We start from the raw sequence: 15,633 nt of genomic DNA, 5'->3' as shown, positions 1-15,633 counted from the left end.
AATAAAAACACAGCAAAAAGCAATAGAAAAAATAAAAAGGAGTTTAACACTTTTTAATTATATGCATATAAATAATGTCATAAAGTATTTCCCAGGCTCTGGTAATTGTCCAGGGAGTGTCACATGCATTAACAATTATTTCTTTAGCTTGTGAGAGACATATCAAAATGTAATGTGTCAAATCTAGCAGATATGTTCATTTCACACATGTAAAATGTACAAAGCCTTGTAGGCACTTGCACAGTGATTCATCTTTCCTCATACAAGTAATCTTAAGGAGTTTGAGAGAATTACTTTAGGGAGTAAAGTTCGGCCTTGTGTGTTTGGATGGGAGAGGAAAGTTTTAAACATCCTGCACATAAGGTAAGATACCATTGATTGTAGCAATCCTTAGGAAATAAGTAATTTCAATCTTTTTTCTTAATGTTTTCCAGCTGCACAGCACTAAGACATTTTTACAAAGCTGCACTTGGGTTCCTTTGTTGGTTACTGGCACCTCAGTATACAAATGTACTGGAGACAAACTGGATGAAGTTCAAAGGGAAAAAAAACCCAACATTGATCAAGGGGCTGGAGAAACTGACACATAGTGAAGAGATAGACAGCTTAAGTAAAGTTGACTCAAGCAGAGGAAATGGCTGCCTGAAAACACAGAGCTTACCAAACAGAATCAACTTAATTCAGGAGGCGAGCATTTCACAGAAACAGAATTGAGTTGGGTTTTATATTGCTTAGACTGTGCAATCCAGATATATAAGGTCTTCCAGAGATACATTTTGGATAAATACTCGTTTCTTTGTAATTATTGAAAAATCTATTCTAAGAACTGACTTTCTAATAATTTTATTTTTTTCTCTCTGTTTTACATTTTCCCACTTGCGACATGTTAGTGAAAGAGAATCAAAGCTCTACCTATGCCATATTCCACACCATGTCCAATATCTAAGATGTGATCTGGTAGGTCAGCTGGATCTATTTTTCTTCGCATACTACACTGCCCAGCAAACAGTAAGGAAAGAGTAAAATATAAGAAGACTGTAGTCAACACATTCAGTGGGTGTCTGATGTTGATATCTGACTTGGTTTATGCAGACCAGTGCTGTATTTGCTCCTGACCATCATCAGAAGCTACAACATCAGAAGCAGAGTGACTCAAACTGCTCTAGGAAACCATGATTTGATTCTGTTTCGAGGTGTAGGCCTGTAAGATCAATTCGCTGCTCAATATTTTTGAAAACCATTTGCTCTCTGAAGAACATGTGGCCCAACAATAACTCAGACAGCAGCATGCAACAAAATTAAAAACAGAAAAGGCAAATCAGGCCTAAAAACCCAAAATGTTTATTAACAGAGGTGTTTGCCTTTCGCTTGGAGTGGGTATTGTCAGGCAGTGATTTTACTGTTTTGAAGCACATAAAGCCACTTCTTTAAAATGCAATTAATAAGGAGTAACCCAATGTATCTCCAGTACAATATTCTCAACTTCTCTTGCCCACAACCAGACTCCTTAGCATGGTTAAGTGGATCTTTACAGCTCCAGATGAACTTTGGCTGTTATGTGATAGGTGATAAGGTTAACAAATCAAAAGCCTGAAACGTGCCCAGAGGGCACAGGGATGACACTGGCCAAACTGTTCTTTCAGCCGCAGACAAGCAATTCAAGCCAATAGGAATTCTTCCCTGTGGCTGAATGTCAGGATCAAACTCTTCCCTGGGTAGCAGCTTACATAAGCCACTAGCTCAATGGTATGGCAGTTTCATTACAGGCTTTACAGCATTTAGAGTATTTAATTACTTTCCTACACCCTGCCCCTGTTTTAAGATTTGTTTAATCGTTTGTGTGTGTATTTCTAACAGGGATTTCAGTTTCAAAATGGGCTTGAAGCCAGAGATGTAAATGGAGGACAGAATATATTGTTTCCTGAAAGATGACATAGGGTAGAAGGGAGCAAAAAGGGAGAGCGCAGAAGGAGAAAGTAGGGGGGGTAACATGGGGAAAAAATGTGTTCTTAAGATTCAGGCTAATTGAACACACCAAAAGAAGAAGATAGATGATCCTCCTGGGTAATTAGCAGACTAAGCAATATTAATAAAAATGTTTCTAAGAGGAGACCTTCAACAGAGATAAAATGGCTCAGGTGGAGGAGCTGAAAATAAGAGCTCTGGAGAGTGATGTGGGAGGGAAGTGAGATGCACAGAGCTGCCATTAAATCAAAATAGCTAGATTTGCAGCATTAGAGCTAAGTAAAGAGAAAGGTGATGCTTGAGAGACAGGGTGGCCCTTCTGAATATTACAAGGATGCAATTCAGGAGGTCAGCCTTCCTAGAGGTGAGCTGTTTCCAGCATACTGGGCCAAATTACAATGGTAATGGTAGATTCAGAGTCAACACTGGGTCTCTTTAGTACACGGTTCTGCCAGTAACATTTATGGCTGCCTGAAGCCCACTGGCTGCTGGCACAAATGACCCATCGTACAGCAAAAGAAAGGTCAGAGATTCACAGCTAAATTCTGGACTAGTTTGTGTCTGGTCTTTTATTTTATTTCTTAATTTATTTTTCATTCTCAATTTCCTTTGTTTAGAACTATAGGATAGAGGACTGAAAGGAATTTTCCAGGGTCTTTGATTCCTAGCTACTGCAGTCTCAGGCTGCATCGCAGAATCTTGGTAACAAACACATAGAACTCTACCTTAAAAAGCAGCTTGGATTATTTCCTCACTTCCCCTTTGGTCTGGCTGAAAGCTGTTGCAAGAATCTCTGTCCTTGAAAACTGAGGAATGCTTATCAAATTTCCACCCTAGATGTATTCCTCTCTAGGTTATACACATTTGTTCTTGTGCCAATGTTTTCCTTTAGTTTAATCACTCTTCTCCCTCCCTGGTGTTTACTTAATTGCTTTTATCTGCTTGATTTAAGAGCTTGTTATGAAGTCGTTTTAACTGTCTTTTAGTTTGTTTCTAGCTAGGCTGTACAATGCCCCAAGGGGTTTGGCAGGGGCTTTCTGTTGTCATAATTCTCCAATTATTCTTAGTCCTATGAGCCATTCCTCTATCACGGATGGTTTCAAGGTAATTAGAACCAAAATTGTCGCAGTGTCACTGCTCGGACCAGGTTACTAAACCAATAATATTCTGTTAACCAAAACCCAGTCTCATTTACATCTCTGAAAAGTCAGAATGCAGGCTCACTGGGGCCTATGGGGTCTCATCAAAATGATGCTGAGACATTTTTCAATTTAGAGCAACTGAACTACTTCTTGGTCCAAGGAATAATTGGATACTTTTCAAATGGCTAGGGATAGTATTCAAATATAACTGGGGTCTAAGTGTTACCTTTCAACAGATACTCTCAGAAATAAAATTGATATTATTGATAAATTCCTGCAACTGTTTAAGCATTTATACAAATGAACATACACTTAGATCTCTTAGTGTGTACAAGAAGACCCCTTTCTCCAATATATTGCCCTTTCTTTACCAAGCAGATTTTGTACCTGAAAATAAAAACTGTCTCTCCTATTCACATTTTGAAATGTAATTCTTACAGGTAGATGGAGATGAGTATGTCTTCTACACTGTGAGTACTCAAATCAGCAGCAGTTCAATGAAAGTGTTCTACATGTGGAAAGCATCACACTGGTAATGTGTCTATAAAACTGGTGTCTTGCATTGAGATAAAGAGCAGTTCCCTGAACAGTAAGTTCTTGGTTGCCTCCCCTTTGCTGGTACCCTGCAGCCTGCCTGTGCTCAGGTAGGCAGTATAAGCATGAGAGAGATAGCTGTAAGCTTTCCCATGTACCTGTTTTGCTGTTTCTGAGCCAGCAGACAGCGTATGTGTTTGATTTATTTGATGAATGGAAGTCTAATTATAAAGCAGAGGAAATCACCAAAGCATAAATTTATGGGCTCCCTGAGATCACCTCACATGTTAATAGGAATTAGTGGTGGGAGTTAATGTTGTGGCAGCAGCAAAGATATAATGAAGAAGGTGTACACCTGCAGGCTTTCCATGACTGTTGTGAGGTGGGGGGATAAGGCTGAGGATGTGCCAGCAATCGAAGAGGCTCAGTTGACAATTGCTTGCAAGCAAGTACCTCCTTGAGTCCAGGATGTTATACAAGTGAAATATGAAGACTTCAGTAAAATGTCCAGCATGTTCTGACAGCAGCCTGCCTCACTGTTTGGATATAACATGAAAAACTGAGTCATAAAGGACTGAAGCTATACAGTGCAACTTTGTGCCCATTTTTGGCTACATCTTGAATTACAAAAATTACAATGACTTCTTAGAAAGGAAAGCCTTGCCTTTCTACTAATACGCTGTAATAGTCCTGGAAGGGAGCCAATATGTCAATTTAAGTATCCTCTCAAAGTGCAAGGGACTGTGATATTTCCAAGCCACCATGCCAGCTCTAGCCTTTCTGGAATGTGTGCCAAAGTCTTTCCACCGAGAAGAATGCCTCACATTAAGCGTGTCATCCCTGGGTTGGCCCTGAGCTCCCTCCCCAGCCCTGGAGTCTCAGCTTTAACCTTCATTCCTGTATCTCATTTCTCAGTCCCATGGATAAAAATGCTGTGGAAACACCCACCATCCTCCTCTTACATGTTAACGTGAAATGAAAAATTCTCATGGTTGGATGTTGATGAAGAACAAGGTAATCCTGTTGGGGAATTTTAATGCCACATTTTTTTCGTAAGTGGGATGTTGTTAAGTGTATACGAATTTTACTCATCACTACATATTTTAATTTGTAGTTATCTAAGGACCTAGCCCTGGAGAGGTGTTCACAACTATGAAAAAGTCCAGATTTGAGCTGCCCTGATAGAAAGCAGCAGAAGTATTGTCTGGGTACAACTTGTTTCAGAAAGACTTTGTGAGACAGGCTACCTCTGTCCACAAGAACATCTCCAGACGTATGTTACTTTCATTAGGTATTTAGATACATTAGGTATTTAGAAATCCAGCTTACCAGCAGGCTGTAGTTATTTAGGCAAGCTGGGGAAAAACATAATTCTTGCTTAGTTCCCAAGTTTCAAACCTGGAATCCCAGTCAAGTAAATCCCACCTAGAAATACTGTGCTGGGGGACAGGGGTCTTTGTAGATCTAATCAGGCAATTTTGTCCTCAGATCTATTTTTGACAATATGGCGACAAAACCTAATTCCATACTGCGTTTTGCACATACAGCCCAGAAGATTGGATTTCAAGTGATATGCGAATGATTAACAATTCTAAATCTCATTTAAACACGCACATTCCATGTGCACACTGTCACATATCTCACATTCACGGAACTCACAGCACTTTTACCACCTCTGTAGAAGGAACTGTGAAATCCAGGTAACTTGCATTGGATTTTTCTTTTTGGCTTTGTTAGTCAGTATATACATTTTCTTTTACCATTAATATGGAAATGCTAATATTTCTACTTAGTTAGATCTTTGGAGGGTTTCAGTTTGATTGTTTTTCTTTTTTTAATTAAGAGATACACTAAAGGAGATCCTCCACTGCTCCAAATCAGGACAGTGTCAGTGATTTAAGCAGACAGTCCTTGAGAATGACTTAGGATACAGTGTTTACAGTATGTGTACTCTTTTAGCTGAATATGGGTTGAATTAACACTATTAGATTTCTTCAATTGCTTAATCTCACAGAAAGATAATGAATTAGACTGAGGAAGAACACATAGGTGCATATCTAAGAAAGAATACATATATATAATTTAAATGTAATCTGCATGCAATAAACGTATTTAGAATAAATGTAATTACTAACAACATAAACACACTATTAAAATATTTTCATATTTTAATTAATAATAATATTTTAATTTATCAATATTCATATTTATTATATATCTATCAAGAAAGATTATTATTTGTTGGGGGTTTTTTTGACTTACAAAACCATAGAATTTCGGCTAACTTTATAGCTTGGAGAATCATAGAATTATAGAGTGGTTGGGGTTGGAAGGGGCGGCTTAAATGTCATCTAGTTCCAACTCCCCTGCCTTGGGACCAGGAACAAGTTTGGAGTGTCTTTTGTCAAGCTTTCCTCAGGCATAATTTGTGACCAAACAATAAAACCAAAAAAATCATGTGCTGTCAATCAGCAGTCTTTGCTTAGAGAGAAAAAAAAGTCTTTCTTAATGCTTAACTTGGCTTCTCCTTCTTCCTAAGAGGAAAACTGATGGGAACTCACCCCTTAAGCATAACACAATCTCAGGATTAGGACTCCTATATATGAAGGGTTGGGACAGTCTCTTCTTTTCTTTGCAAATGAGAAAAGCAAGTTGCTTGGAGCATCCACAAAGAAACTCAGAGTCTGTTTCCCTCAGATTTTCTTTGTTCTTATAGTATCTTTAACCTCAGGATGTCATAGACATCTTGTAGTTCCTCCAGAAAGGGTAGAGTTCTCAGCTGGTGAAAATCCACAGCCTGTTTTGGAAGTATCCTGGGTTTTAATCTTTGTTTGGCTTTGGCTACCATGGGAGCTTATCTCATAAGACACTGAGTCCTGCTATTAAAATTAAAGGTCTTGTGTGTGATTTTACACATGCTACTTTTCCATTACCACAAAACCACTGGTTTAATTGGGCTTGTTGCTGATTCAACCTGCAAGGGGCCTTTGTATGGCCAGAGCAGCAGCTGAATGAAGTGACCACCATGGAGAACTGGGCCTGTGGTTTGTTTATGAGAAACTGATACGGGGCTGAAAAGCTGGAGTGCTGATTACACAAACCGCTCGCTTGCTTCAGCTCCATCTCATGTGCCAACAACAACAGTGTTACATGCTTTTGGAATCAAACCTGCTCATGAAAGCTGGGGATGAATGGAAGCAACAGTCAATGAGCAGGACTTTTGCCAGCTTCCAGCCAGCACAGGCATTTTGTTCCTTTTTAATTCACTCAGTAGCCAGATTACGTTTGTCTTGGGTATTGGGTGCAATTCAGAGGTGCTGCAGGAAACCAATGGGAACACTTTGAGAGCCTTGGCACCATCCCCACTGGCAGCAGAAATCATCCACTTGGTGTTATCTCCTCCCTTTGTTCATCCCTATACCTTTTCCCAACTCCTCCAGCTCCTAATTTAATTTTACCACTGAATTTATTCAGGTATGTCTTCACTTTTAAAATTGGAAAGCTTGCATTTCCTTACCTACATTGATTAATGAACTTAAGACACAGTTATTGTGGGGGGAAGTGTTGGGAATACAGATAGATAATACAGACAGATAAGCTTAATCATATTTACCTTTAACAACAATATCTATATATTTGCTTTAATATTGAGAGAGATATGTGTACATACATAAGCTGCCTATAAGTACAGTCTAGGGAGATGAACATTTTAAAATACAAAAATGCTTGTTGAGGACCATGCAACACTTAGTTCTTCAACACTGAAAGAAGTGATAGAAATGGAAATGAACCTTTGAAGATCACTGGATAATTTATATGCTATACCACTCACTGTGAAAAGAAGACCGAAGTCATTACAGTCACAATGGAAAGGATTCCAGAGGCCAGCACATTGGTAAAACGAAGATGACAAAGGCTGGATCCTCACCTGCAATAAATCAATACTCTTTTGATTGAATCAACAGAGCTTCATTAACACCATGAGCTTCCCTTGAAGTAATGAACTGTTTCTTTGCAAATTTTTCCAAAGCATTTAGGGAAGGAAAAGCTTAAACAGTTTATTATTTAGGGAACACAAACAGAAAGGTGTAAATTTTAACATTATAAATTTTTGTAGCTCCACTGAAGCAAATGAAACAGCTGCTTACACCTGCTGTTGATGTAACACAGCTTAGTACCTCTCTAGAACATCTAATGTCTCCAAGCACTTTCTTGAGGCTTTGTCATTTTGTTTTTGTTAAAAAAACACAATTCTAGAAAGATAAAGGGTAAGGCTTAAAGGAATGGAATGGAAAGATCTGCAGGCTAAGAGGGAGAAAACAAACTAAATTAAGTTTTAAACAAGGACAAAAAAGGCAAATACTAAAACTTGTGAATATATTTTAACTTTAAGAGTAAAACTCCCTAAATTTTAGAACTGATCCTAAATAGAGATATAAATAAATATATATGGAGAAATGCATCAGAATTACTATTTATAACATTTTAAGAGAGTATATGATTTTATAAATGTGATATTAAGAAGACTTGTTTTCCATTTTTGCAGACAAAACACTACTCACCATCTCTCATACACATAACTAGAACCTAGAGGCAGATAAATTGCACTCATTATACTTTAAAGACTGTTCAAAATGGAAATATTTGTCCTACATTGAGATACAAATCCAAAATATCACTTTTTGATTTATATTTGTCACTTACCTTTTGACTAAATAAAAATAGTCCCAGGCAAGTTGGGAACATATTTCTTTACAGCTTTGTTCAACTCAATCTTCCTTCACTCAAGATCTCCTTAGGATTTGTAGGATATATATTTTAAAGTCTTCCTGTCACCATTTTTTTCCAGTCATGGGTTAAACACTGTTTCCTGAGATGCGCTTTGCTCCTCTGATGTCCGTGACTGACATTTTAATACCTTGGTATTAAATGCAATCCATCATGCAATGAGTTTGGCCTGCTTAGGAAACTAGTATTAGGAGATAACCTGAACTGCAGCTCTCAGGAACAAGGTAGAAGAAAGTGAGAGCCTGATTAGCGTGGAACTATCCTAAAAGAAACAATTCTGCTTGAAAAATATTTTAGAGTAGCTAATATCAACCCAAAACGAGTTTCTTACTCCCTCACCCCCTCTCCTACCCTTGAGCAACCAAAAAGTTTGGGGAAAAATCTAACTTCCTAAAAAGAAATATAGTGGGTTTTATAGAAATTCAAAGGAATCCAAGGCAGGAGTCATGTTTACACTGTGGACACTTACAGATCACTCTAGTAATGAAGAGGAGACATAACATGAGAAAGAAATTACCTTGGCTTCACCACTATTCATTTTGTTTTCAGCTGGATGTAAAGCAATTTTACTCTCAGTGGGTTTTAAACACTTTGACATTAATTTCAGAGGATAAAGAGCATTTCTGAATGGTGTAAAACCTGATAAAGGGACCATTTTACCTCTCTGCTGGTCACAAAGCAGTTAAAGGATCAGCACACATACTCCATGCTCACAAAGCTGGAAGACTTTCATAATCATATCTAATGGGAGAGAAAGGCCAATTTGCTTCATGTCTTTCCTCCCACAACCCAGACCAAAAGCAAGGACATTTCTCAGCAGAACAGCCACTGCCAGCAAGGGATCACAATGTTTATTCACCTCCCTGGAGGCTGAAGTGTGCTTTTCTGCCCTTGTTATGTTAACCCCTAATACCAAATGTTAGTCTTGCCTGCCCTGTGTATGACATTGGCAGGCACAGGGGAGTTGTTACAAAAAAAAGATTACTTTGGCTAGTCATAGCAAAACAACAAAGATGGTCCATTTGTGCATATTTTTAGACGTTGCTCTGTGATAGCTAAATGTTTTCTGGCTAAGTTGTCACAGTCATATCCATCTGTAATACAGGAGATCCAGTATTTAATCTGTGCTTGCAAAGTTGTGGATATTTTGTTTGAACATTAGATATGGAGTGCCCAGGGGAGGACTTGTCATTATCATTCTGCTCTTACAAGGAGAGGAGGTCAGAACAATCACTGTATAAGCCAGCAAACCCTAACTCTAGTTCAGTAGAAGTTATTAACAAAATAATCAGAGTCAGCTTTCCTGCATAATTTTTACTACACTATACCAGAACAGAGTCATCAAAGGGTGTTAATGTTTTAATGCAAACTGGGTGGAAATCTATTAATCAAAATACAATTTTTGAGATAAATATATAATGTAAGCATTGCAGTAATATGTCATTCTCATTTAAGTTTTTCAGTCATTTAGCTTAAAATACTCACTGAATATTTTTTGAATATCTAATCCAGATTGATCTTACAGATAACTTGCTTTTAAAGTTGACTTTGAAAACTGAATCCTTTCAAGTACAAATGTTTCAAAACAAAAATAAACTTTTACGAGAGATTCAGTGTTTTTTTAAACAGACCTAAACCTACATTTTTTCCTCAGATAGAACGTTAATAACATGTTGGATTTGTTTTATTTTCATGGAGATAAAAATGTTGTATATTTTTTGTTACAATGCAGTGACAAAGTGAATATCTAATTTGAGATCTTGGAAATATTCAGTACCAGAATGAACTGTTCATAATAATCTGGGACTAGCAGCAAAGGACTATGTTTTCATGTCAGAGTTAAACTCTGGGTGCACTTTTGAGTATAGAGGGTGATAATTCAGTTGTAGCTTTTAACAACTGGCCTGAGTAGGTGGTAGTGTGAAATAACTGCAAAAGTGATTGTGTCTCAGGCTATTGTAGGAGTAGCAAAGTCATGTCTTATCACTTTCCTCTGCCTGTTGACATGGTTTTGTAGCCTCAGTGTACGCAAAGTGCTATCTTTGTTTCTCAAAATTCCTTTAACTGCACTTATTCTTGTGCTTTCCAGTACTATTTACTTTTCCAACTAGCTATTCTGTCCACTTGCCTTTTTGTTTGCCTCCCACTTCCTAAACGCTATCGCTCTACTACATTTTTTTCACACAAAACCCAGAATTGGTCTTATGAAAGGGTAGGTGACATGTTAGGCACTTGGTCGGGACCATAGAGCGCATGTTATACACACAATCCTATGTGTGCAGAACAGAAGGATGTAACATTATCTATAATTTGGGGTCATTGATAGCAGCCTGCACTCTGAAAAGCCGCTGCAATGGCAGAGCAGCACTTCGTAAAGAAGTCGCTGTAAATAACACAGTATTGGCATATCCAGCTCATCTCTGTTGGGAGATGAAAAAGAGCCATGAACTGAAAAAATCCCAGGAGATTTTACCTCAAGGCACCAAGTTCATGCAAGCTAAAATTCATAAGCACAGAGTGTACTATACAGACGCACTAAAACCACAGACCATACAACCCTACCAGGCATCTGGGCAGTGAGGATTTCCCTGTTGGCATGCAGTGCAACTTCTTAATAGATTCACACTTAAATGCAAGCCCCAATCTTTGAATGTTTTTTATCTCTTCCTTTCACAGGGACAGCATGACTATCGCCTGTTTTCCTGTCCACTTCCCATCAATCTGTGCATCCCACAGAGCCATACAAGAGACCATGACACAAGCACTAATTGCTAACCAATCTTCACAACAGTAGGGGTGTTTTAACAGCATAAGCCGTTTATGTGTGAGCAGGGACATGTCTACTGCCTTTTAAGAAGTAACCCAAGCATAATTCCACAGAAGTTTTGAATGTTCTTCATTTTATTAAGCTGATTCAGAATATCATCCCTGGGAAAAACACATTGAAGCATGGAAATTGCTTTAAAGAACTTTAGACAGGGCTGCAACAGAAATGACATGTGGCATTTCTCTCAGTGCAGAGAAAGGCATGTTGCATGGTTATTTTTTTCCACGTGAAACAATTACAACTTGCTGTAGGTATCACATCACAGGACGAAAGCCTCTGTGTGGGGGTAGGACTTAGAACTGTGTTGCATGCTAGGAAATGTGTTGGTTCTTCCTAGACATTTTTAGGAGTATTTCTGAAACTTGCTCACTTGCTCAGTTACAACCCAGATCTGTTACCTTTTCAGACACAGTACAACATCCGTTCCTTTCTTGGGGTATTTTGAAAAATAGAAGTCTGGTACAGAAGAAAGGAGAAGGCTGAAATATCTTAAGGAAATGTACAGGGATGGTGTCAAAATCGGATAAAGAAAGTGAGCTAATCACTGAGAATGTGGAGTTTGGTATGGACAAATTCAAACACTTGATTATTTGTTTAACATTTCAGGCCTAGCCCAGTATAATCATGTTTACATAATGAAATCTGGGATTCCTGGAGTTTTGCTTTATTTGGGGTTGCTGGGAACCAAAATATTTGCCTTTATCAGCTGCATTCCGACTACAACACTGACTAGTACCTTGCTGCAAGAATAATGTCTAACGTCAGAAGAACTAGCCATGAAAAACTATTTTATTTGCTCCCAGGATAAAAATTTCATCTTATTCACTTCATGATGTTTAGGCGAGACTATAGTAATTAAGGCAAAGACAAGATGCATACTTAGACTATAAGTAGTGTCATGAAAACTGTCCTTAATACCTTTAGATTGCAACTACTTGCACACATTTCAAGCCATTATACAACATAATAATATCTTGCTTAACATTGAAAGCAAAGCTTACAGGGATAGAGCCTGTCTTTAACTAACACTGCTGGCTAATTTTTTTTGAAGGGAATTACCTTCAGCAGAAACTTCTCAGCAAGGAGGAAAAGCATTGAATTAAACATTAAATCAAAGATGAAAATCAAACAAAGCATGTGTATTAGAGAGCATACATACAATAACCCTATAACAGTTGTAAAGCCCTATAAAGTTTCCTATTGCTACTTGTGTGACCAAGCCTGCATGACTCATGCCTTAGGCTTTGCCAGTAATGGACAATTGTGTGACCATGCCCATCTTTCTGTAATAAACACTCTCTGTTGTCTTCTGCTTAACACGTGGTTTCTTCATTTTCCTTCCTTGCAGGGCATTAACCTCAGTTACTATTCTGGCCCCCATGGTGATTGATAAAGAAATAGTTCAAATACAGAACTGGAATGGACACATGACAGACAACAGAACATGTGAGTAGGGGCCTTTTATACAATCACAAGCGTGGGTTAAACATTAATGATATTTGGGAATAGAGATTTGCCATGACCATGTAGCAGAACAGTATTTGGCATGAGCTGCCTTAGAAGGCAGAGAGAAGAATAAGTTAGAAACTAAGAACTTAAACTTAACTTCAGACATGAACAGCCTGAAGCACAATCAGCCTCAACTGTCAGTAGTACTATTCAATCAAAAGAACATGCTGAATTTTCCCATTCCGTCCCTTATTTTCCCCCTCTCCTATGATGACAGATGGAGTCAAAAGCCTAGGAATGCCATGCCATGAAGTCTTCAGACTCAGAAGAAATGACAATTTAAAAATCTATCTCTTTGCTTCTTTCCTTATTCTCTCTCATTCCTTACAGCTGAATTTTCCTTCCTCTCCTTCCAATAAAAGTGGTGAAGGACGGATTCTGGGCAAAAAACATTTGTTTATTTCATTGGTTAAAAAAAGAGACACATGGCAATGTAAAAAAGGTATTCTCTTTTTTGAATTGAGATCAAAAAAGTCTTTGAGCACAGAAAAAACTCTTCTGCCTGTTCACACAGTTCTTTAGGAGTGGTCTTGACTGCAAGTGTAGTGCATGTTTGATCAGCTATCTTCATGGGTGACTCTCACGCTGCATGTAGACCAACACCTACCTTGCCTCAGCTCAGTACTGCATGATGCCTGCAGGCTTTGGTCCTTGGAGCCCCACATGTTCCAGAGAGCAATCTGTGGTTATACTTGAAGCTGCCTTTGCAAGCTTGCTTTCCATAAGGAAAGCCAAATTCAGCTTGAGAACAGGCTCTTGACTTGTGTGTTTCCACTTAAGCCAATGCCACTTGCTCCTTCGGTACTCTTCCAATTCCAATCTTAACACTTTGAGGTCCTGCTCCTACAGTGCATGGAAGATTGCTGAAATCATTACTGTCATCTAATACTAATAGACTAAGCATTCCTGGGCACTAGGAGCAATAGGCATGGAGAGCTCACATTCATGCTAACAACCTGCCTACGAGAGGGGTACACAGACTATCTGCTGGGTATGGGTCTGCAGCAGTCCAGCTTATACTATATAATATAATATATACTATATACTTAATACTATAACAGATGCATTAGATGTTTTGTCTAAAGACCATGAAAGAGTATTTAGGCAGCTAGATGGGCATACTGCTTAAATTTTGGAAATAGCCTATTTTTAAAAAATGACAGGCCAGGACTGACAGAAAGCACAGTTTGGCTCAGAACTGTCTAAACCCCGCTGCCTGTACATCTGCATTAACTCAAACAGGACTTTCAGTTTTAGGCTGACTGAAAGTTGATCCATGCCATGTTTGCTGCCCCGTTTCTCCTCCAGCAGATGTGATTTCACACTAAGCTTTCAGAAAATTAAAATGCAGAAGCTCAGCCAAATGGGCATCAGCATCCATCAGATAAAAAGTTTGAATAAAATTGCTTTAATTCAAATTAAAGTGCCTTGCAAGATCAGAAAACACAAACACTAAATACAGCCTATAAAAGCTAGTGTTGAGAAATGGCCCAATGGCCCACTGACTTCAAAAGCTGACTTCTGCTATTAAACACACCTTGTCAGCTGTATTTTGAATCAAGACTATTTCTTTTCTAGCAAACATAAACTCAGAACAAAAAGAACAACCTTAACTAAATTAGTTGACAAAAAATGTTATTGTCCAATTGTATTTCCATTGTTACACCAGCTTTTATTGTTGCTTGCAAGCCAGTGAGCAAGCCTGGGGAGCATTTTTCATGGAGTGTTTTGCTATTGCCTTCTTTTATTTGCATTGCCTTATTTTCTATTTCTTCCAGTAGAGGAAAATGACAATGAGAAGAACACCTATATTTGACACTAAGGTTAAGAATGTAAACACAAAAATCACGACACATTTTCCTGTGGCTAGAGTATTATGAGGTGTATTGCGTGGAACTGTGCCTTTCACTTCAATGAGGCGTTTGTTCCCTGTTTGAATTTAACAGACACAGCCTATGCAATGTTGGCAAACCAACAATGCTCTGAGGCTCTTCACCTTGGAACTGCTTGACTTCATTGTAGATATTCTTATTTTCATTTTCTATTTAGAAAAAAAAAAAAAAAAGTCCTCTCCTTTATTTATTCTCTTTCACCTTGCTTCAGATATTATAGTTCTGCTGGACCTCAAGGACACAGAAGCATCAGTCCGGGAGACGAAACCAGTTTACCTCCCTGGTGGGGAAATTTTTATGTGTACTAGTGTTTTAGTAAGCAGGTCTGCTTACTGTAAGTGCTTGTAGTTGTCTGTAGTACAATGCCCCCAGTGATCAAGTCTCTTAGTGTCCCAAATTGAGGCATACAGATGTCTAAAAGAAACTTCCTGAAAGATTTCACTGAGGAGTTTTCTTCAAAACCTAGATCAGAGCAGTAAGTACATGATGTTCTAGAAAGTACTTGTTTTCAAAGATGATACAGTCCTGGGAAAGATGGGTTGAAAGAGACTACCCAGAACTTCCCTTGGCCCAGTCCAGAATCAGTCACAGCCTTGTGGGTTCTGATAGATTTCTTTTCCCTGTTGTTGTGGACCTTTAATGAAGCAGGTATCACAGCAGCCTCAGGTAACCAGTTCTGGAGCTTTGGCTTTCCAGTTTTTCCTCACGTCTGACTTGAACCTGTCTTACTGCAAGTTACCAGTTCTTGTCCCAGTCAGGATGTGAGCTGGTCTCTTCTATGCAGAAGATTTTTATGAGTTTGAAGTATTCAATCATAACACCTCGCTAGTTCTCTCATCTTCTGTAAGCATTTTTCACTATATGTTGTGTTTTAAACTATATTACACTTGAATTTAGTCAGAACTAACTGGGATCCTATCTCCCAGCTGATGTCTTACCAGAGTACTTCATATAACTTGCAGGCTCGGCACCTCTT

Source organism: Psittacula echo, assembly GCF_963264785.1.
Source record: "Psittacula echo genome assembly, chromosome: 1".
Lineage (NCBI taxonomy): Eukaryota > Metazoa > Chordata > Aves > Psittaciformes > Psittacidae > Psittacula > Psittacula echo.
Note: the sequence above shows the minus strand (reverse complement) of the source record.